We start from the raw sequence: 26,090 nt of genomic DNA on the forward strand, positions 1-26,090 counted from the left end.
GCGCCACCAGGGAAGCCCAGGCATAAATTTTTTATTGTGGTAAAATGCATATAACATTCAATTTACAATTTTAACCATATAAAGTGTACAGTTTGATGGCATCAAGTACATTTACAATGTTGTGCAAACATCACGACCAACTAGTTTCAAAACTTTTTCATTATCCCAAACAAAAATCTCATACCCCTTTAGCAGTAATTTCCTAGCCTCTCCTTCCCCTAGCCCCTGACAACCACTAATCTGCTTTCTACCTCTATTGGGCCATAGAGACTGATTTGCCTCAGTATCTAGATTTGCCTATTCTGGATATTTCATATAAATAGAAACCTACAACATTTGGTCCTTTGTGCTTGGCTTCTTTCACTTAGCGTAATGTTCTTAAGCTTTATCTATGTTGTAACCTGTATTAGTACTTCTTTCCTTTATATGACTGAATAATATTCCTTTCTATAGATATACCACATTTTGTTTATCCAGTCATCTGTGGGTATTTGGGTTGTTTCTACTTTTTGGCTGCTCTGAACATTTGTGTGCAAGTTTTTGTTTGAACATCAGTTTTTAATTCTTTCAAATATACAATTGACCCTTGAATAACACAGGGGTTAGGGGTGCTAACCCTCCGGGCAGTCAAAAATCCACATATAACTTTACAGTCCCTCCATATCCTTGGTTACGCACCCTCAGATTCAACCAATCTCAGATCCTGTAGTACTGTAATACATATTTTTTGAAAAAAATCCATGTATAAGTGATTCCTGGCAATTTAAACCCGTGTTGTTCAAGGGTCATCTGTATACCCAGGAGTAGAATTACCAGATCATGTGACAATTCTATATTTAACTTCTTGAGGAACTGTCAAACTGTTTTCCACAGTGGGCTGCACCCTTTTACATTCCCATCAGCAACGTATAGAGTTTGAATTTCTCCACATCCTTGTCAACACTTGTTATTTTCTGTTGTTTTTGTTGTTTTTTAAAATGACCATCCTAGTGGGTAAGAAGTGGTATCTCATTTTGGTTTTGATTTGCATTTCCCTAAAGACTAATGGTGTTGAGCATCTTGTCATGTTCTTGTTGGCCATTTGTGTATATTCTTTGGAGAAATGTATATTCAAATTCTTTGTCCATTTTTTAAAATTATTATTATTTTTTTGCCTGCGTCGGGCCTTAGTTGTGGCATGCGGGATCTTCATTGAGGCATGCAGGATCTTTTTCATTGTGGTGTGCAGGCTCTTTGTTGAGGCGCATGGGCTTCTCTCTAGTTGTGGGAATGCAGGTTTCCTCTCTCCAGTTGTGGTGCAAGGGCTCCAGCTCCAGAGTGCATGGACTCTGTAGTTTTGTGGCATACGGTCTCTCTTGTTGAGGCACGCAAGCTCAGTAGTTGTGGCACATGGGCTTAGTTGCCCCATGACATGTGGGATCTTAGTTCCTTGAGCAGGGATTGAACCTGCGTCCCCTGCATTGTAAGGCCGACTCTTTACCACTGGACCACTGGGGAAGTCTCCTTTGTTCATTTTTTGTTGTTGTTGTTGTTGCGGTACGCAGGCCTCTCACCGTTGTGGCCTCTGCCACCGCGGAGCACAGGCTCCGGACGCACAGGTCCAGCAGCCATGGCTCACAGGCCCAGCCGCCCTGCGGCATGTGGGATCCTCCCGGACCCGGGCCCGAACCCGCATCCCCTGCATTCGCAGGCAGACTCCCAACCACTGCGCCACCAGGGAAGCCCCTCCTTTGTCCATTTTTAAATTGAGCTGTCTTTTTATTGTTGAGTTGTAAGAGTTCTTTATATATTCTGGATACTAATCCTTATCAGATATGTGATTTACAAATATTTTCTCCCATTCTGTGGGTTGTCTTTTCACTTGTTGATAATGTTCTTTGATGCACAAAAGGTTTTAATTTTTATGAAGTCTAATTGTCTATTTTTTTTCTTTTATTGCTTGTGCTTTTGATGTCATAATTAAGAAACAACTGCCAAATCTAAAGTCATGAAGATTTGACACTAAGTTTTTTTCAAAAGGTTTTATAGTTTTAGCTCTTATTAAATATAATGATCCCTATCTTTGATCCATTTTGAATTAATTTTTGTATATGGTGTGAGGTCGGGATCCAACTTAATTCCTTTGAATGTGGATATCCAGTTGTTCCAGCACAATTTGCTAAAAAGATTATTTTTTCCCCCATCGAATAGTCTTGGAACCCTTGTTTAAAATCAAAGTATTACTTTGAGATCAGAAAACAAAATCAAATAAACATGTATATGTAGAATGTGTCTCCTCTTTTCTTCTCTATTACTTCTATTACCTTTCATCATGTTTTTATGCCCTCATACTCAGATTAATGCAATAGCCTTCTAATTACCCTGCTTATCAGTGACAGAGTAATATCTCTTTACTACTACCATGTTATTTCCTTACTCAAGAGTGGGTCAGGTTGCTACTGTCTAAATATTAATTGGTGACTAGACCTCAGAGCATAGTTACCTCACCAAAGTACAGTCAACTGTACCTCTTAGCCTAAAATAACCAGCCAGCTTTACCCATTGCTTCTACTATAGATGGATCTGAAGGAAAATTGAGTTAAAATATATTCAAGACTGAAGGAATAAGGAGATATATCCTTTTTAGCAGGATGTAAAAATAGTATTTTGAGCTCAAAATTATCTGTCATTTATTCTTTCCATAAGCATTAAGTGGACACCTACTACATCTCAGGATTACAAGAAGGAAGAAGATGCAGATGCTGTGCTCTAATTGCACAGAGTTTAGAAGAGGAGACAGTTATTTAAAAAGATAAATTATAATCTAACATTGTAAGTGCAATAATGAAAGTGTGAATAAAACATTGTGGAAACACCAAAGTGCAGCAAGTTTAATAATAGGAATATTTCTTTTTTCCTTAATAGATCTGTTAAATTGCCACTATAATTACCTAGAACTATTTTTGTAGTATTTCCCATCACCAGTTTATCTTTTAATTCATTCATTTACAAATATTTATTAATTGGCTACTCAATGCAAACAAAAGCACAAAGAAATTTCTAATCTGGTTGGGATTGAGGTATGATATATGAAAAGCTAAAAAGTAATATAGCTGTGAAGTTTTCAGTAACTTTTTTTTTTTTTTTTGGCTGCGCTGGGTCTTTGTTGCAGCATGCGGGCTCTTCATTGAGGGCCTCTCTCTAGTTGCAGTGTGCGGGCTTCTCTAGTTGCAGTGCGGCGGCTCTCTAGTTGTGGCGCCCGGGGTTCCAGAGCACACAGGATCAGTAGGTGCGGTGTGCAAGCTTCTCTCTAGTTGCAGCACATGGGTTTAGTTGCCCCACAGCATATGGGATCTTAATTCCCCGACCAGGGATCAAACCCACATCCTCTGCATTGGAAGGCGGATTCTTAACCACTGGACCACCAGGGAAGACCCAACATTTTCCAGTTTTGTGATATGTTTAAAAATCATATAAAATTAATACGTTACGGGCTTCCCTGGTGGCGCAGTGGTTGAGAATCTGCCTGCCAATGCAGGGGACACAGGTTCGTCCCCTGGTCTGGGAAGATCCCACATGCCGCGGAGCAACTGGGCCCATGAGCCACAACTACTGAGCCTGCGCGTCTGGAGCCTGTGCTCCACAACAACAGAGGCCGCCACAGTGAGAGGCCCACGCACCGCGATGAAGAGTGGCCCCCGCTCGCCACAAGTAGAGAAAGCCCACGCACAGAAACGAAGACCCAACACAGCCAAAATTAAAAATAAATAAATAAATAATAATAATAAATCATATAAAATTAATACGTTAGAAAAAAATAATATAGTATGAGTCAATAGCTCTGACCTAAGGGGAAGAACCAGGTGAGCAGTATAAATTATCAGTTCTCAACCATGATGCCTCAATACAGCAATACGTTACTATAAATTGTGCAGCATGTCATAGTAATGTGTATCCATAATTAAGTTCCATAACGTAACCATTATCAGAGTTTGCACTTTATTTCACACACACACACACATACAGAATTGAAAGTTGTTCTTATGACAACATCATTCTCATTTATTTTCATCCTAATATACTTACTTGAGTGGTCTAACTAACGAATTCTCAAGGGGGAAAGAAAAATGTATCCACAAGAAACTCCATGAGGAATTAAAAAAATGGGTAGTACTTAGAGATAAATTGGTCACAACCCTCTATGTGGGAAAGATGAGAATGTGCATGATGTATCAGGAGAAATAAATAGACTGACCTACATGAGCAGCGGTTTATAGAGGGAAGTATAGCAACAAATAAGTTAGGAAGTCTTATAGTAGACAATTGTTTTTGCTGCTCTGCATCCCTTTAACCTTCTTCTTGTAATTTCATCTTGCAAATCACCCTCTCCCTCTTTTCTGACTGGATGAACTTTGGGTAGGATTGACTCTAACCACAGTCCAGGAGTGAATATGTGACTCAGACCTGGTGAATCAATGTCATAGTCCTCAATTTGTAAAGATGATTCAGGAATGGGCAATAAGACGCAATGAGACTTTTACTAAGAGAGCCACATGGTCTTATCTTCTGAAATTGCTAATAGTAACAATGCTGTGAGCTTGGAGCTGCTGACAGGTGAGCACTTTGTGCCAGGAAATGATTCAATATAGCAGAAGGAAGAACTGAGAGATGAAGAGAGGGAGTAAGTCCCAGTGATACCATCCAGCTCCTGGATCAAAGCATGACTGAAACCAGTAACCCCTAGACTTTGCAGTTATGTTAGCTGATATATATTTTTAATAAATTTATTTTATTTTTAATTTATTTTTGGCTGCGTTCGGTCTTCGTTGCTGTGCACAAGCTTTCTCTAGTTGCAGTGAGTGGAGGCTACTCTTTGTTGCGGTGCACAGTCTCTAGGTGTGTGGGCTTCAGTAGTTGTGGCACACGGGCTCAGTAGTTGTGGCTTGTGGGCTCTAGAGTGCAGGCTTAGTAGTTGTGGCTCACGGGCTTAGTTGCTCTGTGGCATGTAGGATCTTCCTGGACCAGGGATAGAACCCGTGTCCCCTGCATTGGCAAGCAGATTCTTAACCACTGCACGATCAGGGAAGTCCTATACTAGCCAGTAGATTTCCATATTTACCTAAGCCATTTTAAGTTATATTTTCTGTCATATATAACAAAAGAATTCTAAATTATTTGGGTCTGTTGGCCAGTTATTAATGATCCTATGGGACAAGGTTAGAAATTAAGACTTGACCCTATGAGGGGGCCACTGGAAAAAAAAGTAGTTTTTAAAGCAGATGTGGGACAGAATGAACATCATTTTTTTCATTATCAAGGAAGCAAATTATCACAAAGAGTAATTTATTTTGAGATGTGCATACAGGAGTAGAAATGAGATTACATCTCAGACTTCCTAGACTATGACCCTAAACTGCTTGCCCTCTATGTCATTCTGTTGTAGCTAGAACTTAGTACTTTCCAAATGTCTAATCCTATCTTTTACTTAGTTCACGTTAGACACAGAGGTCAATTAGGCTTTGAGCAAGTGAATTTCTTAAAGTATGATCCATCTTAATATGTTCAAAATAATATGGGTTTTCAATGAATATGGTAGTGATAATGTCGTCTATACCTTAACAGCCAATGAAATGTAGCAGAAATATAGTGCCATACAAAGAATGCATCTAAAACCACTCCCCTGAATATGAAATCCATGTTTTCAATGTACATCAATAATTATATCAATAACTGATTTGTTAAAAATAAAAGTTCAAAAGGGAAAACTAAGAGAGTAGGGTCCTACTCATGATTCCTTAACAGTTTTGTATGATTGAGTAAATCATGTTTCCTTCTCTATGATTCAATTTTCCTACTTCAAAGATAGAAAAATGTTAATACTGAACTTAAAATACAAGAAGATTTAAATATGGCCTTAACCATCTTCATCCATGTTCATCAGACACTTGAAGAACATCAGGGAAAGGTACTCTAGGAATATAGAAATAATAATAAAAGTTAAAATTGAGTACTTACTATGTTCTAGGCACCATTCTAAATGTTTTACATGTATTAAACTATTTATGCCTTACAACAGCCCTATGAGGTAAATATCATTATCATCCCCATTTTGCTGAGGCTCAGAAAAGTTATGATTCTTGCCCCAAAGCCCAAAACTAGCCAAGGTTTGAACCTAGGCAACTGTATACTGTCTTTCTACTTACCTAATAGTGCAATAGATAATCTATAAAAAGAATAATAAACGTGAAGGAAAAAATTCTGAACAGGCAAAAGCGATGTCAAAAGTTTTTAATGGGGCTTCCCTGGTGGCGACGTGGTTGGGAGTCTACCTGCCGATGCAGAAGACACGGGTTCGTGCCCCGGTCCGGGAGGATCCCACATGCCGCGGAACGGCTGGGCCCGTGAGCCATGGCCGCTGAGCCTGCGCGTCCGGAGCCTGTGCTCCGCGGCGGGAGAGGCCACAGCGGTGAGAAGCCCGCGTACCGCAAAAAAAAAAAAAAAAGTTTTTAATGTCTTTCATTTTGTCATAAGGGATTCCCTCAGGCTCAAGGCCTATTGACTTTCATCTTAGGTGCAATTTTTAAAAGCGTGTTGGTATTTTTTAAACTCATGGAAGGTCAGTACCAGGATGGTAGTATGTGAAAGTGGGGAGAGGTGGTTACATTCTGGATATGTTATGAATTATATTACACTATGAAGCTGGCTTTTTTTTTTTTTAATTAGCAATCCTCAATACATGTAAATATTTTCTATCAGTTCAGTTTTCCAGAGAAAGATCTCCCCCTATCTCCTGCCTGGGGATACCAGTAGTCTGGCTGCTAGCTTTCTAGAGCTGGGTAGGGAAAAGAGCAGAGTGTCCTGTTTAGAATGCAGACTTTCATGTTTTCATACCCATTCCTCAGAGTCTGGTATGTCCAAGTCCAGAGCCTCTCTAGTTCAGTTTCTCCAGAGGATGACACCTTCTGTCTCCTGCATGGAAGGAGAGAAACACATCTGGCTACTTGGGGTAGGTGTAGGGAATGAGGATGTAGGTTCTACATGATCCCTGCACAGACTTGTAAATAATTCACCCCCTTCTAGCCCCTTCCCTCCTTGCACATATTCTTTGCCCCTCCAATTCCTGTGGCTTTCTGAGGATCCTTGGGACAAATTTGTGTGCCTATTGCTGGTGTCTGCCTCATCTGCAGTATCTAAGGTTTACCTTTCTCTGACTTAAGCCATTTTTCTTTTGTCCACCCACTTTTAGCCTTCACATACTGTGCCTTGAGGTTAAAGATGTTTCCTAATGTCATTGAATATGGAATTGATGTTTTTATTTCTTTTTTTTTTTTTTTTTGCGGTACGTGGGCCTCTCACTGTTGTGGCCTCTCCCGTTGCGGAGCACAGGCTCCGGACGCGCAGGCTCAGCGGCCATGGCTCACGGGCCCAGCCGCTCCGCGGCATGTGGGATCTTCCCGGACCGGGGCACGAACCCGTGTCCCCTGCATCGGCAGGCAGACTCTCAACCACTGCGCCACCAGGGAAGCCCTCATGTTTTTATTTCTTGTTCTCCTCCTACAAATACGTTTAAACATATTAAATATGCCTAATATCACTCATAGAAAACTGCAAATTAAAACTTCAACAAGATACCCCTTTCCATCTATAGGATTAGCAAAGATTATTTGCAAAGTTATTGGCAGGCCTCAGTTTCTCACTGGCTGTTGGCTGGAAACCTCATAAGCCTTTCCATAGGTAGATTGTCTGAGTGTCTTCAAGACATAGCAACTGGCTTCCTCTAGAACAAGTGATAGAAGAGAGAGAAAGCCCAAGATAGAAACTACAGGGATTTTTTTAAACAACAACTTTATTGAGATATACATAAAGTTACACACAGGTTTTTGCCTGTGTGGAGTGGGGGCAGGGGTGTGGGAAGGGGCAGGAGTCAGGACCCCTAACCCCCTGCATTGTTCAAGGGTCAACTGTAATTCATATACCATACAATTCACACATTCAAAGTGTACAATTCAATGGCTTGTACATTTACAGTTCCGCAACCATCACCACAATCAGTTAGAGCATTTTCAGTACTTCCAAAAGAAACCCTGAACTAAGCTATTGCACCCCCCAATTCCCCCACTCCAACCTTCCAGCCTAGGCAACTATCAATCTACTTTCTGTCTCTACAGATTTGCCGATTCTGGACATTATGTATAAATGGAATCATACAATATGTGGAATCTTATGACTGGCTTCTTTCACTAAGGTTGAAGCATGTTGTAGCATATATCAGTATTTCATTTCTTTTTATTACGTGCTCTCTCTTTTTCACTATCTTTCAGTGAAATTCCTACTTATTTATATTTACATATCCAGGTTTTTCTCTCTCTCACTTTTTTAGGTACAAGAAGGACCTGGGCCTTCTTGGCTCAGGATCTGGGTTAGCACTTCCCAACCTCAGAAACAGGTCCCTTTAGAACTGAGGTTCTAGTTTGGCCTATGGTCTTCGGGTCCTTAAAGTCTTTTATAACCTAATCTTGCAAGTGACATACCACTACTTCTGCCATATTCTGTTGGTCAGACAAACCAATTCTCATACAGTGGGGGAGAGGACTACACAAGGGTGTGAATACCAGAAGGCGGGAATCAGGGCCTTCTTGAAGACTGCCTACTACAGTGAGGATGTTGTCATGTTGCAATCCATGTTAGAAGTAAAGGCTTAAACCTCTAGCTTTGCCTCGTCTTATAGATCACCACTTACAAGATCACAAAAGCAAGCAAACAGAAAGCTCACTTATGTTGCATGGTATAAAGGAAAAGCCCCCACTTAGAGGGAGCTTTGGCGGGAGTCAGTCTTACTTCAGCAGCACCTGATGTCCCTTGATTAGTATAGAAGTGAATATCTGGTATTATGGGAATGAGGAAAGGAGGCGTAACACTTGGTTTTAAAAGAGAACATTGAAGAAACCAATGGCTGATAGCAACTTGACTAAACACAGTATTAGCTATATAAATAAAGTTGAAAAACACTCACCTGGCATAAATGTATTCACCCTGATGAATGATTATCTCCAAAAATAGCTGTAGTACAATAAAGAAGAAAGTAACTGCAGCTTTCTTATGGTTTGGTCATGAATATTCACTCAGTCATTTTGTCAGTCAACAAATATTAATGATACAGAGGGGACTTTTGCACTCAATTAATATTCTCTGAGTTTCCCTTTGGGATATGACACTGTATTTAATAATATAATAAAGAAACATAAAACAAATACACGGTCCCTGCCTTCAAAAATCTTTCATTCAAAGGCAAAAAAAATAGACAAATGACAAACTGATATTTGTTTATTTTTACTGTTATGTTTTATTTGATATTTGTTTTTAAAGACAATAAACACAAGGAGCTATAAATGTTCTTCTTAAAAATATACATATATTGCCACTTGTAAATTCTTTTTCCATCTCCATGTGTTTTTTTGTTTTTGTTTTTGTTTTTTAAGGAAGATGTTGCAGGTAGGAGTTTATTATATAATTTATTTTTGCTGTGTTACATCTTCATTTCTGTGCGAGCGCTTTCTCTAGTTGTGGCAAGCGGGGGCCACTCTTCATCGCGGTGCGTGGGCCTCTCACTATGGCGGCCTCTCTTGTTGCCGAGCACAGGCTCCAGACGCGCAGGCTCAGTAGTTGTGGCTCACAGGCCTAGTTGCTCCGCGCCACGTGGGATCCTCCCAGACCAGGGCTCAAACCCGTGTCCCCTGCATCAGCAGGCAGATTCTCAACCACTGCACCACCAGGAAAGCCCTCCATGTGTTTTTAGTTATTGATGAAAACTGTTTATATACAAGATGAATTTTTTTTCAGTTAAAAAACACACAAACACATTTTAGGGTTCCATCGGTTTGGGCTTATTTTCCTGGTTATTGTGTGTGGGTCAATTCAGTGGGTAACAGTAGTAAGATGAACATCTGGAGTTTTGAAATTTCTTTGAGAGATTAATTTGCATTGCACCATATAACCATGTCAAAAGAGGGCAAGTTGAATCTCTGGTAAATTAAAATACAAGGAAATATACAAAGATATCTTTACTAAACTTGATTCAGTGAAAATATTTCAGATCAACAGATTGTAGGAGCTTTTTACTTAAAATAGTTTTACAGATAGGTTTAACTCAAGACTAGATTAATTTATGATGAGTCAATAGTAAAGAATACAATTTTGCATATTTCCATTTCTGCAGAGCATTAACAAGAAATTTTAGTTTGTGCATAATTTGGTATTTACGCAAAATCAACTTAAAAGCAATATTCAAACTACCCAGTTAGGGGCTTCCCTGGTGGTGCAGTGGTTGAGAATCTGCCTGCCAATGCAGGGAACACGGGTTCGAGCCCTGGTCTGGGAAGATCCCACATGCTGCAGAGCAACTGGGCCCATGAGCCACAACTACTGAGCCTGCGCGTCTGGAGCCTGTGCTCCGCAACAACAGAGGCCGCGACAGTGACAGGCCTGCGCACCGCGATGCAGAGTGGCCCCTGCTCGTTGCAACTAGAGAAAGCCCTCACACAGAAACAAAGACCCAACACAGCCAAAAATAAATTAATTAAAAAACAGAACAACTCACTCACTTTAAAAAAACAAACAAAAAAAAACTACTCAGTTAGCAGCCTCCACCCTATCTCAGTTTTTATACCCTTAGAAACTAATACACAAATAGATGACTTTCCCTCAAAGGAAATCCCAGGCACAGTAATGTCAAATGAGGCTGTAAACTCTTAATATAGAAAGGAAGAGGAAGTTTAAAAAGCTTTAGGTAAAGATGACTTTCTTCCATCCTATAAAAAGTATATATATACCATTTTATCCCCTCTAGACCAGCAAAAATTTAAGTGTAACAATACCAAATATTGAAGAGTAAGTGAAATTCTTATAAACTGTGGGAATAGTAGAAAACTGTTTGGCATTAATTATCTCACAAAGATGAATATTTGCATACTCTACAACCAACAACTCTACTCCTAGGTATATGACCAAGAGAAACCCTTGCATGTGTGTCCAGGAGGCATACATAAAAAATTTTATAGCAACAATGTTTACAATTATTTAAAAGGCTAGAAACAAGCCAACTATGTATCAACAGAAGAATAAATTGTGATATATTCACACAATAGAATGTTATATGGTACTGAAAATCAACAATCATTATACACAACAACATGAATGAATCTTGGAAACATAATACTGAGTTAAAAGAGCAAATCCCAGAAAACTACATATTGAGTGAAGCATTTTTTATAAAGCTCAGAAACATACAAATTAAACAATATGTTATTTTAGCACATATACATTTGTGCTAAAACTAAATTAAGAAAAAAAAAACAGCACAAAATTTAGGATACTGTTACCTCCGAGGGCAGGAGGAAGAGATAGAGGAGAAACACGATTGTAGATGCAATTTACTGGTAAATATTCTAGTTCTTGGGTAGTTCATTACATGACTAAGTTTTATACCCAATATATGTCTTCCATATATCTTTTGCATGTATTAAAAAGAAAAAAATTAAGAGATTGACCTAATTTATCCTCATCTTCTCCAAGTGAGAGCTGATTCTTATTCTGCATATAAAGAAACCGAGGGTAATGATATCACTTACACGTAGAATCTAAAAAAGTTAAACCTGTTAAAAAAAAAAACAAAAACAGAGAGTTAACATAATGGTTATCAGGGGTGGGGGTGGGGGGATAAGGGTGATGGTGTTTAAGGGTACAAACTTGAATGAGTAGTAAATAAGCCATAGAGTCTAATGCATAGTATAATGAATATAGACAGTACTATTGTATTACAATTGTAATGAGATAAATACTGCTACATTGGCAATCATATTACAATATATAAATGTATCAAAGTAACACACTGCACGCACACCTTAAACTTACACAATGTTACATGTCAAATTTATTCAAAAAAAAAAAAGAAAAAGAAACTTAGGGTGGTATGACCCTATCTTCAAATAAGGAATAAGACAAAGAGTTCTGCAAAATAGAATCCCTCTCAAAGCTACTGATAGATTTTTTAAAAGAGAATGGTCTGTCTAACTGGAGCCAAGAATATACAAGTGAAATTAAATCCAAGTGAATTAAATGGGAATTTTTTTTCTAACATGTGAATGGATTGTGTGATAAACTGAACCTCTTACCTGCCAGGAAATAGTGATGATCCAAGATGGGATCTCAGCATCACTAGGTGAAGTTAAAACTTCCAGAGATAAAAGGAGCAAGAAAAATTTCAGGAAAACGGGAGGTTCGGAACAGAATACCCAGGATAAAATGAGCAAAAAATACAAAAGCTAAATGGATTCTTTTTTTCACTTTTCTTTAACTTAGACTGTGCAGCAGAGAGGGGGAAGGGACAGAGGTAATAGAGATAATTAAGACACAGTCCCAGCTCTCAAGGAACTCATATTCTAGTAATCAGAGAAAAACCTTTCAATGTGTAAATGGAAGAGATACTTCTCTACAGAACCCATAAACAGTTTTTCAGATGGAGTAAAATGGCCCAAAACCTAGAAAAGGGAAGAATGCTTGGAGGCTTTCAAGAACAATGCAGGTGGTGAATCTAGTAGTGAGGAAGAGGACAGTTTTAATCTCAGGCCAATGCCGGTGAGCCTGAAATCAGAAGGGAAAAAAATAGAAAGAGAACTTGGCTTTGGGCCTTGAGTGAAGGGCAGGAAAAGTTGGTGCCACAGTGGGTGGGAGTTCACATTTATGGAATACTTACTGTGTGCCAGATCCTCTTCTAAATGCTTTTTATGAATTAACTAATTTAACCCTTATAGTATACCTATGAAGCAGTTGGTATTATTACCCTCATTTGATAAATGAGGAAACTGGGGCCTACAGATGTTAAGTAATTTGCCAAAGTCACGAAGTTAGGAATTTGAAAGCAGAGTTTTGAACCTAGGAGATTTGATTACCCAGCCCACATTCTTGACCACCACACTGAACAGAGGATGTTTCGCCTAAATAAAAATTAGGGAAAACAGAAGAGCTAAAAAAGTATTTCATCATATGAATTCATTAAAGTTTATATACATTGAAGTAAACTGTAAATATTAAGATTTTTACCCTGAGACATTATTACATCTTGGTAAATATTAATGGTGTGCCTCAAAACATTTTTTTTTCCAGGTGAGTGAAGCCATCTTTATTTATTTTTAACATCTTTATTGGAGTATAATTGCTTTACAATGGTGTGTTAGTGTCTGCTTTATAACAAAGTGAATCAGTTATACATATACATATGTCCCCATATCTCTTCCCTCTTGCATCTCCCTCCCTCCCACCCTCCCTTTCCCACCCCTCTAGGTGGTCACAAAGCACCAAGCTGATCTCTCTGTGCTATGCGGCTGCTTCCCACTAGCTATCTATTTTACGTTTGCCTCAGAACTTTTGTACTGGGCACTAGGAACATGGAACATTGCAGAACTAGTAGAGAGAAGCTGTGTCTCCAGGGCATGGTCTTAGGAGAAGAATCTCATCTTTTGGATCCCTCAGGAGACAGGAAGTTACTCAAGGTAAGCCTTGGCAAAGACCTCAATTTCTCATGTAATAAACTGATGTACTTTATAGCCAATCTCAACCCACATACATATTTATTCAGTCTCTCTTTGCTTTCTCAGCAATTTAATAACTGACTTGTTGGCTCATTTGCTTCAGCACTATGCTAATGAGGTAAAATTGATGGGTTTAATTCCTTTTTAGCTCTAGTGGCCATGAACTGCACCCCTAAACTTAGCATACATGAGCTGTTGAGTGACCCCAGAGAAACTGTTTGGCTCAGAACAAGTCTATCAACGTTACACAAAAGATAATGCTTTACTGAGTATGTGTCAGAACCTTCATGTTTGTATTCAAGGACAACACATTAATTTTCACAGAGAACAAATAAAGTGATTTGTTTAATGTCTCACAATGGATCTCTGGGACAATCAAGAATAGATTCTTGGAAAGTTCAACGTAATACACTTACTCAAATTGACCCTACCTATGTTATACAGTCATAATAAAGTCTTTGCAGAGCCTCATGACATATACTCAATCAATCTTGATTTTAGGTAGCCAATAAATAACAATAAATAAAAGCAGAAACTATCTCAGTTTGTAATTACTTATGGAAGAACTCTTACCTGAGGACAAACTAATGAAAACATAATCAATTCCAACTCAATAACACAAATTTAATATTCCTAGAATAAAGTGATCTGAAGTAAGCTATGTAATTCATTGAGAGAAACTTACAAAGCAGTGACAGAGGTTTAGTTGGCAGATGCTACTGCTCAATAAACTAGATCTAAACTTTTAATATGATCTGACATTGGACAAGACCACAATAATAAGGGAGGTGTCTCATAATTATCCAAAGATATTCAAATGAAAAGGATGGTGAAAGATGAAGTTAAACTGGAAACTTATTAGAATGAGAATAAGTAAATCTCTAATGTCAGTTTGAAATAGAAACGGCTGAAATTATAGCAGGAGCAAATAAAATGAAAAACATTGACAGATATTTGTTTGTAAATAAAATGTAAAGTTTTGATGTCTGATACTTCAGAGTAGAAGGAAAAAACCATGCTCTTGGAAAGGGCTTATATTCGAAACTTCTCCAAAGAAGAAGGGAGGGTGAAAGGGATGGGGAGAGGGAGAGTTAGTTTAGTGGCAAAGAGTGCAAACTATGAAGGAAAATTGTCTAGGTTTAATTCTTGACTTTGTCACTTAGTAACTGTGTGATTTTTAGGTTTCTTAATCTCTCTGTGGCTCAGTTTTCTCATCTGTAAAATGAGTATAATAGAACTTACTCATAAGGTTGCTGTGAGGATTTTATGAGATAATAAATAGAGAGTATTTACACAGTGCCAGGTACATAATACGAGCATTATATAAACATTATACTTTTGAATTAACGTCACTGATGATATTTAATCAGAGAACCAAGAAGAAATCTGATACAGGTCTGCAATCTTTTAACCCAAATCCTTAGGGCCAGATGTGTTTCTGAATTAAAATTCATTTCATATTTTAGGAATGTAAGATATTATGCTACCTATGTTTTACTTAACTTGTGTTGTCTGGGGCAGCATACCTTAATTAAACACATATTTCCACAATGAAATGCATCAATAGTCACACCAAATGGACCAAATGAAGACTTTAAACAGAGTCAAGTCAGTTCAGATCCATTTTTGCCACAAAATGAATTAAGAAAAAAGTTTTTGGATTTTGGAATTGCAGATAAGGGACTGTGAAGCTTTGTCTGTAGAGCCATAAATGTTATTGTATTAAATAATGGAATAATAATCATGGGAAATATAGAACAATGCTGATATTAAATGAAAAACTTTTCTGAAAACCTAATGAATTTTTTTCTCTCTTAAGAAAAAAAAATGTATACATAGTGTGATGTATATCTAGATTATACATGGGATGTTACCTGGATTGTACTTGAGTGACTGAGTTTTTGTGGCCTATATAAACACCTGGAACATCTCCCCAGATCTTCCCATGACTATTTCAGGTCTCTGATCAAATGCTACCTCTTCAGAGAGGCTTCTTTGATCACTCTGTTTAAAATATCAGGTGTGAGACATGCACATACACATTCACACACAATCACACAGAAAACTTTTTCCCCTTACCTGCTATTTTTTTCTTTTTAACACTTATCACTATACAGCATTATATTATATATGTGTTTATTATATTATCTGTCTTACTAGACTGGAAACTCTGTGAGAGCAAGGACTTTGTTTTGTTCAAGCACCTAAAACAATGTCTGCCATTGTCAGATAGATACTGTTAGAACAGATAGATACTGTTCAATAAATGACTCAAGAAAATAAGGCTGATTGATAAACAGTGGTGGGTTCCAAGGACCAGTTCTAAAATAGCAGGTGATACTTTCCAAAACGAAGTTCAAGGGGAAAAAAGAGGGAAAAAAAGCCATCTAAACTAAGCATCAGTTGTAATATGTTTATGAAATATGTATATTGTGGGATTCCAAAATAGTAATTAAAAAACATTTCTCCTTTATACACATACTTATCAAGTAAATATTGATTTACTATCTAGAAAGTAAAAACTAATCATTACATTACATTTAATAATTAATTTTGAGTATTTAAATAGACAAGAAGAAAAATTATTGAAAGACAAAAATTCTATAGCACAAAATATTAAAGAACTCCCTTTGTATTTTTCCCATGGTATATTTTGATTCTTCCCTTCACACATTTTACTCACAACAGGAAGAAATGCAACTGATCTTCTTCTTCTAATTGCCAAGTGCTACTGCACTGGGTTGTAAAAATGGCCTAAATTAGCCTCAGAGGGCAGTGGTATCTGGTTGCATGTACATACCTACTCATGAATGTATTTAGTCTTGCTCCAGGTAATAAAATGGCAACACATTGATATCCTATAGTATGCAAGCAAAGGGTTTTGGGGTCACCATAAAATGTGCAACAAAGTTCAATGGTACTTTCCAGTCCAGATAGATCCACTCTTTGGAAAAGCCCAGCTTTCCTCTCCATCTCTAACATTCATATGTTAGTTCTGACTTGGGAATTACTTTTAAAGAGAAGGAAAGAGAAGGGAAAGGTAAAAATAAGGAGTTAGGCCACAGTCCCTTGGCAAAAGTATCAAGAGTAACTACCTTTTTCAAATGACCATACTTGTAGCCTACAAATTGACATTCCATTGATCATGGTTAATGGTAAGATGATAGTTTCATTTCAACATGTTACTTTTACTTTTGTCTTTTCCCCCCCCATTACTCTTAAATCAGGAAGGGAAAAAAAAAATGTTCCAACAGCACTCTAATGGTTTTCAAATTGTGTTACCGCGGATTATGCAAGGATTTTCTATTAGAATTGCTTGAAAAAAATAATGGAAACAGACTGTTTATATATATTTCCAACAGGACAAGGGACCTCTGAAATACGACAAATTAGCACACATATCTGCACCAGGTATTGTTAACCAATGACTCCAGGATGGGAAGAGGTAGGTAAAAAAGTTGAAGTCAGACAATTGATACAAAAAAAGATCAGAAGCTCATAGTTATATAATTTGACAATGAGATTGAGTTTAAATAATTACTGGCCCCTTTGCTCTCAAGTTGCATATTATACTTAGTGAGTTTCATCTGGATAAACACATTTTGCTGGTATTGTGGGTAAGAGGATGAGGAGTGATTTTTCCACAGCTCTATTCCCTCAACAGAGAGGATCCTGCTTACCTGCTTCTGAGAACTGGTTGAACATCATGTGAGTACTTAAGGAGTAAACTAAAGGGTCCACTTAATAACTCAGACACCAACGAAGAAAAAGTTATTCTTGTTTAAGTGAAAATTCAAGATCACCAGCATAGTCTGTTTTAGGGCACATATGAACTATACAAGCCTCATGCTTCTGACCCTTGTCTTCAAGTCCCTAAACTGGAATAAAACCAATAAATGCCTGAGGAGCCACTTCACACCCCAAACACGTGCAAACTTTGTTCAACAGAACACTTTACTGCCAAAACGGAGCTGGCAGAAGTTTGGAGCTAAGGCCCACAGGCTGCATGATTTGCTGGCGCAAGAGAGCTTAAAAATCTTAACATAATACTGCTGAGTTTGAGTTCTACCAATTTGCTTAAGACTCCTTCCCCAAGTTTGACTTAAGAAAAATGGAAGCTGCCATCAAGAAAGACTTTACTAACACTTCATCATCTACTCAGAAATGATTTAATTCCCCACTCCTGATGGTCATACCTCTATATTCCTTGGTGGTTGTATTTATATTGTAAATCTAAAGCAGTCTATTTTGAAATGCATGTAAATTCAGTTTTGCTTGGTTGCTTGGATATAGAAGTACAGGAAGAACGACTGTAAATATACAAGATTAATTACAACAAAGTTCTGCTTAGAAAACACTTGATCCAAATAACCCCATATATCCCAATTCATTACCCTTGAAAAATGGGGGAGAAATTAAGATATAGAATATCTGTAAATTTTTATCACTTTACATTTGTTTTAGTTCATCTTCTCACATCTCTGAGTTTGAGTAATGGTGTTTTATTTTTTACATGAAAAATGCAGGAAGCCAGGAAAGGAGCCAAGATGAGTTCTTCTCTTCCACAAGGGTCAACAATAAGGTCCTATTTGGAATCTTCATAAGTTTGATGCAGTTTAATGAGGAAAACTGCACCTGAATTTAAAAATTGTAGGGAATACTTGCAACTATACAACTAACAACTTTAAATTTGTAAACACTTGAAAAACATGCTGTATTGAGAAACTATGGTTTGCTTGGGAAGGTTATCTTGTGCTTTTTCAATAAGAGATCTTTAAAGATGCTGCTTACTCCTCATATAGTTAAAAAGTAAACATAAATTAAAAAGCTTAAAAAAGACCCTTTCTAATCTTTTCCCTCAGTAGCTCCATGTATTTTATTCATTCCTCTGAAAGCCTGTTTTTCCACCTTTAGAACCTCCTAAGTATTCTAATTCTCAGCTATGATTTCATATTTTCACCAGCTTCTAATCTGCACAATATAGTTGGAAGCATTTAGGACAAAACACTCTTTAGGATATCAAGTTGCAGAAGACTGTAGTTTTAAAGATATTTATATAGTAGTGCTGCCACCTAAAGATGAGGCGAATAAAGAAGCAATTCAAAGGAAATGACCCATCATTCTTAAGGCTGTCTCAAAATTTTTCTCATTTCTAACTAGGGATTAATAAACATTTTGCTGTTTTGTTAATATGGAAGTTTGTTTCACAATAAATTATTGCTGAGCTGTAATTTTCTATGGCAGAAATTTTCAAATTCAAACTTTTTAGAGTAATCTGTGATTTGGGGTCTCCAGGAAACTCCCCAAATTTGTTTCTCTCAGACATTAGGCACTGCCTACAATACACAAGTGTGGGGTTGGGGGAGGGAGGAATCAAAAGATACCCGGAAGTAAACTATTGAGGAATCTCTGGTTTAGTGGATAAAGCAGGTAATAATAGACCTATGGTGTTTCCGTTTATCGGTGACAGACTGCTTGCAACTCTCAACAACTGACATATTTTTGTAACTCAATTTTCTCGTCCATAAAATGGGGTTAATTTCACCTCTCTCCTACTTGCCTCTAAGGCTTAGCTAGGTAAGCTTCTTGGAAGGTCCTATAATAAGTGAGTTGACAAGTCTACAATTAAAACATAAAAAAAAAAGAAGTCTACTATTGCCTAATAAAAGAATATCTCACAGTGTATTGCAAAGTTACCTCAAAATAAAATATACTCAGTTAAATAAGGTAAAACATTGATAAGTTTTCTTAAATCACAGATTGACTTCTCTGAGAGCTATTTAAATAATGATAAAGATGGAAGGCTGTTTTTTGCTTATTTTGAAGCCGATATTTTTAACTGATCCATCTTCTATGTATGCAGTGTTGCAGGATGGAGATGTGACAGCATACAAAATGAGGGAAAAAGTTAACGTGTACCAAAAATCTTGTCAAACCTGGTCAAAGATTTCAAGAAAACTCTTAAAGGACATTTTATAGTTCTGCATTTCGCCCTAGCATAGTAATTTATGAATATTAACTCGTCCCTTTTACTCTCTCCCTCTCGGCCCAAGGACGCATAAATAATATTTATCAGGGTTTTGTCCTTAGTCACAGTCCCTCAAAGGGGCCCAGTTTCACCTACACTGCGTGGGAGGCTGGGCAGCAACCCCACGCTTCCTGTCAAGGATTCCTGGGGCTACAGCCTGAACGTGGTCTAGCCCGTTTCTTCTTTATGCTAATTCTGCCCTCCTAGCCCCTCTCGGCGGGCGTCTGAAGGCCACGGTGAGACCCTCCCGGGAGATGAAAGGCCTATCGCCTCCTAAGAGATGCGGGCGGAACGGGGGCGCGGGGCAGGGTGACAGGGTGGTAGCGACACTGACAACGACGCTGAGGGCCCTAAGTTGGAGCTGACGCAGGCCCTACAGGGTTCCCTCCCCGCCTGAGCCTGGCTTCCGCCCTCAGAGCCCAACAAGGGAGAAGTCCTCCCGGGGGCGCTACCGGCAGTGAGTGGAGGAAGGGTGGGCAAAGAGGCCGCAGGCAGCCCCCTCCTCAGACGCGCCTCAAGGCCTGGGCCGTGGGCTGTTGACGCGCCAACGGCGGGGAGGGCGCGCGCACGCGCGAAATGGGGGGCGGAGGGAGCGCGCTCGGCGGCCGCCGCCGCTGCAACTGAAACGGAGGAACGCGAGGGCGGAGGGCGCGAGCCACGGGAGGAGTGTGGGGGGGAGATGGTGGGTAGCGGGGAGCGCGCGCTGACGTCGCCCGGAGTCACGCACGGAGCGCCGGGTTACGCGCCGACGTCTGGCTGCCACGACTTGCCGTCTGCGGCGGCGGCGGCAGCGAGCGGATCCCGCAGGGGAAGGAGGAGGAGGGAGAGCCGAGGGGGCTGTGAGTGAGCGGGAGAAGCAGGGTGTGAGCCGGACTTGCCAGCGGGAGGGAGAACGAGTGAGAGCCGAGCCAGCCATCCGAGCCGCCTCCTCCTCCTCCCCTCGGCGTCCCGCCCCCGCCTGCCAGCCCGCCCTTCTCCCTCCTCAGCCGGCAGAGCCCGAGTGAGGCGCAGCTCGGCTCGCGCCGCTGTCCAGGACAGGTGTGCGCGCGCGCGCCCTCCTCCCCTCCCCCTTTCCTCGCGCCCGCCTAGCGCCTGCCTCGCGCGCGCCCTCCCTCCCTCCAGCCCGCGCCCTCCCTCACCTGCGGCAGGACAGCGCCCGCCCGCCCGCCCGGGTAAGCCCCTCGCGACCTTCTCTGCTGCCACTGCCACAGCTTGAGGTGCCGCCCACCTTGTCCCCTCTAATTGCCCTCTTATGCCCCAGGAATAATTACTGTAGCATTGTAGACATCCCCGCACCCTTCCTCCGGGGACCCTGGTAGTGCAGCAACGCGCCCCCCTCCCTCCGGAGCGCACGAACGAACGAACTCCTTCCCACCTCCAAAAAAGAAGAAAATCACACGCCCCTTTAAAAAAAAAAAGCAATCCTACCTCCTCTGGCGCTGGAGACCACCAGTGGTGCCGTTTGCTTAGCAATGCCTGAGCCCCATTCCCCCTGACCACCTTTGCCTGGGGCCTGGGACAGTTCGCCAAACCTGGCCGACACTCCCTGCACAGCAACCCTGGCAGGAGAGGAGAGGAAGGAGGCTTCTAGGCTCCACTACCAACCCCTCCTTTCCTCTGTTCAACCCCCGCCCCACCCCCGCAATGCATACACCCTCCCAGTGTGCGTTGTAAAAATAAAAAAGAATACACTGGTGCTGACAGCGCAGACGAAGCCAGGCCCAAAGATGGGTGGCCCGAACAAGGCATTTTTGCTGCCCCACAGAGCTAGGTCAGCTCCACAGTCTCCTCTGCCTTTGTCCGAGGGCAAAACGGACGGATGTGAAGTTAGAGGGTCTTCCCTTTGAGCGACGGTAGGCCCCGGCAGCGGCTATGGGGAAGGGACCCCAACAAATATATTTGTCTTGAGCCTGATCTTGGGTAGGGAAAGGCCCAAGAGTCCGGCTGGGAAAACTTTCTTTGGTTCGTTGCTGTCTACCCCTGAATAAATGCTACTTTAATTTCCGTTGTCTCTGCGGGACCCTCTTGAGGCTTCTAATTCGTTCTTATATGGGCCCCTTTACGTTTCTGTCGGGCCAGGCGCTTTTGGACAGCTTTTTGCAGCGGTGTCTCTGCTGGTGTCCCGTGTCCTTGGAAGGAAGCCCCAGTGCTTTATAATAGGCTGAATTTGGTTTGACATCTTTTGGTAGATTGTCAGAGGAGAAAAGGAATTTTTTGATTACTTCAAGACCCTCACTGTTCCCCGCCCAAACTGACGTTTTCGAATTGCGGCTTTGAAAATTGGAGTGTTGACTAGAGTGTGGAGAGAGTTGCTGATTTCATTCCTTTGGGTACTAGTAAAACCATTTAAGAATCAGCCGAAAGAGAGAGAGCTGTTGACATTTGCATCGGTTCTGTTTGGACCTTTTGGGTACATAAAATGTCGGGTTCTCTGAATCTTTTATCGAATTTAGAATGTGTGCTACATTTATTTAATTCTTCTGCAAATGCTTAAAATAACATTTGGGGAAATGTGAGGATTCTATCACATGGATTGTTCTCTTCAGATTTTAAATGTTTAATTCATATCTTTAACCCTAAACATTGAAATAGCATTGGAGAGGCATAATTTTAAAGATTAGATGAGCTATAGAAAGGGAATAGACTTTTTAAAAATGGTCGGTGAAATACTATTAGTCGTTGTTGTTAAATGTTAAGATTTACTTGAGAGTTTCCCTTAATTTTCCTGGTAGCTAGCCATGAGAAGAAATGGGTAATTCCTCCACTTTGAACAGTTACAGTACAACATTCCAGTTAGTTTTAATGATTTGGGTATTGAAGATAATTGTCTGGTTTAAGACAGGCATTTAACCTAAGTAGCACTTGAAAACACAAGTTCTAATGTTTTTGCTTCTCTTTTATTTGGGAAATCTGTGATTCTGTGAAATATTAATGAGCGTATTGTTTCTGTTGGGAACTCCGTAATCAAAAGGGTTTATTACCCAGAGGTAGATCCCCTCTCTCCAAGTTTATTTTGTAAATGTGTATGTTAATTTTTACTTTTAGAATTAGATCATTTCAGACCGTATTTCAGGCTGAGGAAAATGAGGTTTTTTCCTTCTTGTTCAGCCTAGTATGTGTTTCTCTTGTGAACAGTTTTTTGTTGGTAAGATTTTGTTAAAGATGTAGAGATAGAGGGATTAAAAATAAAGCAATCTCTATTCTCGAAATGTGTGTGTAGTGTTAATAAGAGAGCACACTAAATCTAGAGACGTTTATTAGGTTTTAAAAATATAAGCAAACTTTGAGGAGGAAGGAAATATTTTTTGATAGTTCTTTCATTAACACAGATATTTTGTGCATATTAATATATTTCGTTTTCCCTTTGTTTTTCCTACATTGTATTGCAATTATAATTTTAATTTTACAACTATTTGGTTTAAAATGACAATGCAAACATCTAGACACTAGAACTGGCTTTTCATTTACCAAGTTAGCATATTGTTTTGGTAATTAACAAATAGCTAGGTGTGTTTTTAAATCCACAACTTTGCTAATGGATTTTCAATGTTAGGATGCAAATTTATCTTTGAAGTTCTGTTTAAGGTTAAACTCTTTGTTTTAAGACTTTTCTCTCAGACTGCCTTTTAAGGGTACTATATTCTGTAGCCTACGGAAAGCCGCCTTTCACCACCCCCTCCATTCTGACCAAAAGCCCACACTTACAGGCTCATCCTGAAATAAACTCTCTTGTTTGAGTAGTGAAAATGTGTTAAATATCCTATTTATCATTGTATTATTTTGGGAAAGGCATTATTAACCTTGTTTGCTTTTAGATACATTTATAAAGTAGGCAAGAAGCTAATAGATAAAGGCAAAATTTTATACATATATAATAAAAAACATGAAATAAGTAAGAACATATTTATGTGGAGAGATCCAGGTCTCAGTTGTTTACTGATTTGAGCTTAAAATTCCCAGTTTATGCGTGCAAATGATATTTAACTTGTGTTTTGTCTAGAAACTTCATCAATTGCCTCTGCGCTGGGGAACTAAGAACTCAGTTCCTGTGACAGTCACTTTTTCAGAAAATCAGGGCATTCCCAAACTCAAACCAATTCAGAGCCCCTGGACATAAACGTTTGGGACAGAGGGCAAGAAATTTAGACTCCAAAGTTGGTTCAAGAAGGCGGGCAGTTTCGAGCCCTACTTTTTTGTCCTGGGGGAAGCGATCATTAGCATGGAAGAGTGACAGGGACCGGCAGGCGCGTGCCCCCTTATCGCAGCCCCACTGGCCTTGCTGCTTTGAGTTCTACTGAGGGGTCAAGGGCTTGGTTCAGCGCGAAGTAAACCCTTGAGGAAGAATAGCGGCTCTTCTAGAGCGGTCTTAACCAGGTCGTAGTAGTCTCAGCTTACAGGTGGAAGCGTAATGCCCCGCCCAGTTCTGTGCGGAGACCCTGCCACTCAGCCTTTGAGACCCTGTTTGGGGCCGGGGTCTATCCAGGGTCCTGATCGCTACCGTGCAAACCTAGAGGAGCCGCCGCTTCTTACACATGTATTTCTGTGTGGTGGGAAGTGCACCAACAGTTCCTATATCTCCTTCCCGACAGACTTGGGGACAGGGGAGGGAGTGCAGAAAAATCAGCACTGAAAGGGTACTACGCAGTGCTAGAGGATGACCCTAAATTAAGGGGAAGTTCTTTATGGGGCCCAAAATCTGGATTTCCATCTCTCACAGTGGGCCTCGTCTTCAGGGAGCCATTTCAGGAACAGCTGGACAGGTGGGTGGTTCTGAGGCTGGTTCACAGGACTATCCCAGTTTTCTTCTTGGGAGCCAGGGTGCTCTGCCCTGTTTCTTCCTCTTTAGCGGGAGGTAGCGAACGTCAGCCCAGAGCTGAAGTAGCTAATGCTGGGTTGAATGGGGCCCTTGCTAAGAGAAAAAGGTAGCTGTGAATACTTAGCAGGCAGGTTTGCCCAGGAGATGAAGGGCTATATCAGGGGGCTTTAAGGTCTCAAGCATTGACAAAGCTTATGCCCTGGGCTGGTCTGGGTTTCTTTATCATTAGTCCTCTCTTTACCCCTCTCTTTTCCAGGAAGCTTGGGCAGCCAGGTACTCAGATGTCTTGGGAGCTAAGAGTGAGGGAGGCAAGTCTCCTTACTTTTGGGGGCAGGGGTTGGGGGGTGTTAAATGGGAATGGAGCCTACAGATGAGATAGGGATATGCTTCTCAGGATGGAGGCAACAATCCATGCTTGAGAAAGCCAGGAATAGGGCTGTGAGGTCTGTATCACCTAAGCCCCTTGCAGAAGGTGATGGGGAACATGTAGGGGCATAGGCAGGAGGTGCCCTGGAGACAGGCCTTAGCTTTCCCACAGCTGCTAGGACTGCAGACTGCAGTGAGGGAGTATGAGCATTTGCTATCTATCTGGAAGAAGGAAAATAGGCCCTAGTTTATGCCTCAGATCTAGGAAGAGAGAAATTTTTTATTTCTGAGCCCCTTCCTGAGACCAGAGAAGACCCCCTTTAGCTTTCACTGGCTTAGCTGTCATTGGTAATGGTCGGTAACCTAGCTGTCTGTCTAAAAACCAGCGATCATTTAATGTTTTACTTTTTGAGAGATGGGGGCTCTCCTTGACACTTAGGAGTTTCTGGGAGGAGGAGTAAAAGGGGCGAGCGAACCTGCGTTAATGAATCCCGTAAGGAACTGCGTTTCCCAGGAAATTCCTGACATTTTTAGCTCGTGAATTTCCTAAAGCCTGCTTGGTTTTCTCTTCCATCTGGGTCCTTCCAGAGAGGAAGAGTGGGCTAGGGGCTGAAGGCTCGGCAGGGCCTGGTTTATCCGCAGAGCTGGCCGGCAACCCAGGCTGGGCTCAGCCCTGAACAGGGTGCCCCCCTTCCCCAAATCTCAGAAGGAGGAGGGGGAGGCAGGCGGGCAGTCGTTGTACCAGAGGGGGCTGGTTGAAGGTTTTGGGGTGAGTGTGGGGTTTCTTTTTGATTGTTGCTTGGGGAGAAGGGCAGAGCCAACGGGAAAAGGCACTGCGGGCACCCCGGCCCTGGTGCGGCTGCCGTCCTCTGCTCGGCTCCCCCCTGCCGGTGAGTGCGCCCGCCCGCCCGCCCGACTGTGCGGGGCTGCGGTTGGGGGGAGGGGGGAGCGGGATCATCTGAGGCCAGAGCCGCTGCCGTGCGCGGGGAGGGGGAGCGGCGGGAGCGAGGGGAGGGAAGGGCTAGGTGTCTGGTGCTCCGCGCCACTGCTACCGGCGCCCCGTCCTCATCCCTGGCAGCCCCTTCTGCAGCTAAGGTTTACCGCTGCACCACCTCTCTTCTTCCTCGCCCGCCTCTGCGGCCAGGGCTCTGCGGTAGGAGACAGTCCAGTCAAGTGACGGGTGGGCCGATCTGGGTCTGGATGGGGCCCGCTGGGGAGGGGGTGGCCGTGACTCGGTGTCCCCTCTCTGCAGCGGGCTCAACTGCGCTGCGCGGGCCCCTCCCCCCACATCTTCTTTGGGGTCACTGGAAAGCAG

At 41.1% G+C, this 26,090-nt stretch overlaps 1 protein-coding gene and 1 long non-coding RNA gene across 9 annotated transcripts in view; one reads left to right on the forward strand and one right to left on the reverse strand.

Annotated features, from left to right (window-relative positions):
- LOC109548175 (uncharacterized) lies at window positions 1-21,154 on the reverse strand. 3 transcript variants are annotated; one of them, XR_002174196.3, is made up of 5 exons: window positions 21,022-21,154; window positions 11,526-11,630; window positions 8,993-9,039; window positions 6,871-6,948; window positions 1-5,949 (listed from the first exon to the last, which is right to left on the reverse strand). It is a non-coding gene; the product is annotated as an uncharacterized lncRNA (long non-coding RNA). The 3 variants fall into 3 exon arrangements; XR_012330880.1 differs by having other exon boundaries at window positions 1-7,533; XR_012330879.1 differs by having other exon boundaries at window positions 1-9,039.
- The window catches only part of PURA (purine rich element binding protein A), an 11,527-nt gene continuing 5,780 nt past the window's right edge, over window positions 20,344-26,090 (forward strand). The window contains exon 1 of one of the 6 annotated variants that reach the window (XM_019924527.3): window positions 20,344-20,765. The gene's annotated coding sequence lies outside the window, so the exon portion shown is untranslated. The other 5 variants (XM_019924529.3, XM_019924528.3, XM_033853252.2 and 2 more) reach the window with 5 other exon arrangements.

This window comes from Tursiops truncatus, chromosome 3 (genome assembly GCF_011762595.2).
Source record: "Tursiops truncatus isolate mTurTru1 chromosome 3, mTurTru1.mat.Y, whole genome shotgun sequence".
In the NCBI taxonomy this organism is placed as follows: Eukaryota; Metazoa; Chordata; class Mammalia; order Artiodactyla; family Delphinidae; genus Tursiops; species Tursiops truncatus.